The sequence below is a fragment of the Heptranchias perlo genome, chromosome 12 (genome assembly GCF_035084215.1).
Source record: "Heptranchias perlo isolate sHepPer1 chromosome 12, sHepPer1.hap1, whole genome shotgun sequence".
Taxonomy (NCBI): Eukaryota; Metazoa; Chordata; class Chondrichthyes; order Hexanchiformes; family Hexanchidae; genus Heptranchias; species Heptranchias perlo.
Window position 1 is genome coordinate 65,435,087 of NC_090336.1, and position 5,000 is coordinate 65,440,086.

The 5,000-nt window shown below is 54.5% G+C and overlaps 2 pseudogenes; both read left to right on the forward strand.

Moving 5' to 3' along the window:
• The first annotated feature begins 863 nt into the window (after window positions 1-863).
• Window positions 864-980, forward strand: LOC137329908 (U2 spliceosomal RNA; annotated as a pseudogene).
• A 1,294-nt stretch (window positions 981-2,274) lies between these two features.
• Window positions 2,275-2,391, forward strand: LOC137329278 (U2 spliceosomal RNA; annotated as a pseudogene).
• Window positions 2,392-5,000: the final 2,609 nt, after the last annotated feature.

The following is a 5,000-nucleotide window of genomic DNA, read 5'->3' on the forward strand; positions in this document are numbered from 1 at the left end:
GCCAATTAATCTGCAGCAGAAAGTCATCCCCCCCGACCGGGATTCGAAGCCCGGTCCTGACCACAAGACCACCGGGGAGAGTTGCCTCAAGTCCCTGAGGGACCTGGACACGAGGCCGAATACACACGCACGCCTGCTGCACTGGCAGCAGCGACCAACAGGGGGCTGACCGGCTGATCCTTCCCTTTCACAGGCAGGCTTTTGGCCCTCGCTCAAACGACAAAGGTGTTCAGAAGGAAGTCCTGGGGGGAAGGCAGGCAGGGAGGGACGGACACAGGGAAGTCCGCACAAAACAGGTCCCCTGGAACCTCTGACCCAGAAAACCGGGTTCCTGGTGAAAGCAGTCCTGCCACTGACATGACAATGGACAGGGCCCGACAGCTTGAGACACATCTTTCTTTCAATAAGCAAGTTCTTTTTAAAAAAGTTTCCTTCCACAGCAGCTCTGAGTGTGAGAGAGAGAGAGGAGAGAGAGAGACACTGACTCACTGACTGACACCGACACACACACACACACACACACACACATATTATTTATTATTATTTTAAACGACAAAGGTGTTCAGAAGGAAGTCCTGGGGGGAAGGCAGGCAGGGAGGGACGGACACAGGGAAGTCCGCACAAAACAGGTCCCCTGGAACCTCTGACCCAGAAAAACGGGTTCCTGGTGAAAGCAGTCCTGCCATTGACATGACAATGGACAGGGCCCGGCAGCTTGAGACACATCTTTCTTTCAATAAGCAAGTTCTTTTTAAAAAAGTTTCCTTCCACAGCAGCTCTGAGTGAGAGAGAGAGAGAGAGAGAGAGAGACACTGGCTCACTGACTGATACTGACACCGACACACACACACACACACACACATATTATTTATTATTATTTTTAATTGATTTTTAGAACAGGGAGATGGAATGGGGGCTTGCTCCGTCCACTCCACGCATCGACCCAGTATTGCAGTGTCTCTGGGAACGGTGCAGCTCCCCGTGGGGAGATATTCAAAAGGAAAATCAGCTCTTTCCCAGTGTCTCTGTGTGTGTGTGTGTGTGTGTGTGTGTGTGTATTATTACTGAGAATAAAGCTGATATCTCTCTCTCTCTCTCACTCAGAGCTGCTGTGGAAGGAAACCTTTTTAAAAAGAACTTTCTCAGCTCAGTGGTATTTTTTTCTTCTCCATGGCTGAGTGCCGCTCGCACGTAGCGATACAATTCAAAGTGCAAAATAACTTGGCGTCGTTGACTTTAAACAAGCAGGGTCTGCTTCCAAATGAAAGCTGCGCTCCCGAACTGGACTGACTGACTGACTGTCTGTCTGTCTGTTTGTCAAGGGGAGGAAAAGGCGGCGGTGGTGGTGAGGGTGGAGCTTTACGCTCAGGAGGGGAGATTTTCTTTCAGAGGTGCCAATTAATCTGCAGCAGAAAGTCATCCCCCCCCGACCGGGATTCGAAGCCCGGTCCTGACCACGAGACCACCGGGGAGAGTTGCCTCAAGTCCCTGAGGGACCTGGACACGAGGCCGAATACACACGCACGCCTGCTGCACTGGCAGCAGCGACCAACAGGGGGCTGACCGGCTGATCCTTCCCTTTCACAGGCAGGCTTTTGGCCCTCGCTCAAACGACAAAGGTGTTCAGAAGGAAGTCCTGGGGGGAAGGCAGGCAGGGAGGGACGGACACAGGGAAGTCCGCACAAAACAGGTCCCCTGGAACCTCTGACCCACAAAACCGGGTTCCTGGTGAAAGCAGTCCTGCCATTGACATGACAATGGACAGGGCCCGGCAGCTTGAGACACATCTTTCTTTCAATATGCAAGTTCTTTTTAAAAAAGTTTCCTTCCACAGCAGCTCTGAGTGAGAGAGAGAGAGAGAGAGAGAGAGAGACACTGACTCACTGACTGATACTGACACCGACACACACACACACACACACACACACACACACACACATATTATTTATTATTATTTTAAACGACAAAGCTGTTCAGAAGGAAGTCCTGGGGGGAAGGCAGGCAGGGAGGGACGGACACAGGGAAGTCCGCACAAAACAGGTCCCCTGGAACCTCTGACCCAGAAAAACGGGTTCCTGGTGAAAGCAGTCCTGCCATTGACATGACAATGGACAGGGCCCGGCAGCTTGAGACACATCTTTCTTTCAATATGCAAGTTCTTTTTAAAAAAGTTTCCTTCCACAGCAGCTCTGAGTGAGAGAGAGAGAGAGAGAGAGAGACACTGACTGACTGACTGATACTGACACCGACACACACACACACACACACACACATATTATTTATTATTATTTTTAATTGATTTTTAGAACTGGGAGATGGAATAGGGGCTTGCTCCGTCCACTCCACGCATCGACCCAGTATTGCAGTGTTTCTGGGAACGGTGCAGCTCCCCGTGGGGAGATATTCAAAAGGAAAATCAGCTCTTTCCCAGTGTCTGTGTGTGTGTGTGTGTGTGTGTGTGTGTGTGTGTGTATTATTACTGAGAATAAAGCTGATATCTCTCTCTCTCTCTCTCTCTCTCTCTCTCACACTCAGAGCTGCTGTGGAAGGAAACCGTTTTAAAAAGAACTTTCTCAGCTCAGTGGTATTTTTTTCTTCTCCAAGGCTGAGTGCCGCTCGCACGTAGCGATATAGTTCAAAGTGCAAAATAACTTGGCGTCGTTGACTTTAAACAAGCAGGGTCTGCTTCCAAATGAAAGCTGCGCTCCCGAACTGGACTGACTGACTGTCTGTCTGTCTGTCTGTCTGTTTGTCAAGGGGTGGAAAAGGCGGCGGTGGTGGTGAGGGTGGAGCTTTACGCTCAGGAGGGGAGACTTTCCTTCATGCCAATTAATCTGCAGCAGAATGTCATCCCCCCCGACCGGGATTCGAAGCCCGGTCCTGACCACGAGACCACCGGGGAGAGTTGCCTCAAGTCCCTGAGGGACCTGGACACGAGGCCGAGGACACACGCACGCCTGCTGCACTGGCAGCAGCGACCAACAGGGGGCTGACCGGCTGATCCTTCCCTTTCACAGGCAGGCTTTTGGCCCTCGCTCAAACGACAAAGGTGTTCAGAAGGAAGTCCTGGGGGGAAGGCAGGCAGGGAGGGACGGACACAGGGAAGTCCGCACAAAACAGGTCCCCTGGAACCTCTGACCCAGAAAACCGGGTTCCTGGTGAAAGCAGTCCTGCCCCGCCCTGCCATTAACATGACAATGGACAGGGCCCGGACCAGGCGCAGCGGACGGTAGCGAGCAGTCGGAGGGTGAAAATCCGCCAGTGGGTGAAAAGGAGAGCCGTGCGGTGAGAGGAGGCGGAAAGCGGTTCGCAGACTTTCGCTGTACCTCCGGCGGGCAGCGCCGCACCTCCGAGCGCTCGGTACCGTCCGCTGCGCCTCGTCCTGCCGCACGCGACGAGCCGTCCCCGGAGGAAATCGGCCTCGGCCTTCCTGAGATATCAGTCTCCAGGTGGGACAGAAAAACCGGGGGCCCCCGGCTCGCTTTCGGCGGCCCGCTAGTCGACTTCCCGTCGTGCGAACGCGATCCTTCCGGTACCCTTCGGTGCCCCTTGCCCGACTCTAGCTCCGGTGGTAAAGCGGAGTCGGTCGGTCTGACGGCCGCCGAGTTAGCAGGCGGAAAGCGGTTTGCAGCCTTTCGCTGTACCTCCGGCGGGCAGCGCCGCACCTCCGAGCGCACGGTACCGTCCGCTGCGCCTCGTCCTGCCGCACGCGACGAGCCGTCCCCGGAGGAAATCGGCCTCGGCCCTCCTGAGATATCAGCCTCCATACGGGCGTCACAAATCAGTGGATATGGTCAGCTGCAAAGCAGTGTCATTACAACCTTTCATAAACGACAGGGCAGCACCGCACTGCACTGCACTGCACCGCACCCCACACTACATCACACTTGCCTGCCTGCCAGCCTGCCGCTGCCTACTCTCACCAGCGGACCAAAGTGAGGATAACACCCCGAAGCAAGCATCTCCCTTGCCGCCCACCAGCCCACACCAATCCCCTTGCCTGCCTCCCACAAATTCCACCAGCGAGGCAAAGTGAAAATCAACCCCCAAAAAACGCACTCCACACCGGCCATCGCCCGCTATACACCCCACCCCCCCCCCCCCGGGGCGAATATTAAGCCCGAGAACACCGACTGTAACCAACCGCAGTGAAAAGTTGAAGTGGCAACTCATTAACCAGATTTACACTTGGCAACTCATAAACCAAATGAACAAAAAATCTGGTTAATGAGTTGCCCAAAATAAATCTGGTTAATGAGTTGCCACTTCAACTTTTCACTGCGGTTGGTTACAGTCGGTGTTCTCGGGCTTAATATTCACCCCGGGGGGGGGGGGGTGGGTGATTCTGGGGGTAGTGTCCGGGAGGGTGAGCCTTTTATTCGGCAGGAGGCGTGTGGGGAAATCATCAACCTGTCAGACGATGAGTTGTCACAAACGCCATTGCTTAATGAAAGCTGCGCTCCCGAACTGGACTGACTGTCTGTCTGTCTGTCTGTCCGTTTGTCAAGGGGAGGAAAAGGCGGTGGCGGTGGTGGTGAGGGTGGAGCTTTACGCTCAGGAGGGGAGACTTTCCTTCATGCCAATTAATCTGCAGCAGAAAGTCATCCCCCCCCGACTGGGAGTCGAAGCCCGGTCCTGACCACGAGACCACCGGGGAGAGCTGCCTCAAGTCCCTGAGGGACCTGGACACGAGGCCGAGGACACACGCACGCCTGCTGCACTGGCAGCAGCGACCAGCAGGGGGCTGACCGGCTGATCCTTCCCTTTCACAGGCAGGCTTTTGGCCCTCGCTCAAACGACAAAGGTGTTCAGAAGGAAGTCCTGGGGGGGAGGGAGGGAGGCAGGGAAATCAGCACAAAGCAGGTCCCCTGGAATCTCACACCTGCGTCCCAGAAAACAGGTCTCCTGGTCAAAGCAGTCCTGCCCCGTCCTGCCATTAACGTGACAATGGACAGGGCCCCGGCAGCTTGAGACACATCTTTTTTTCAATATGCAAGTTC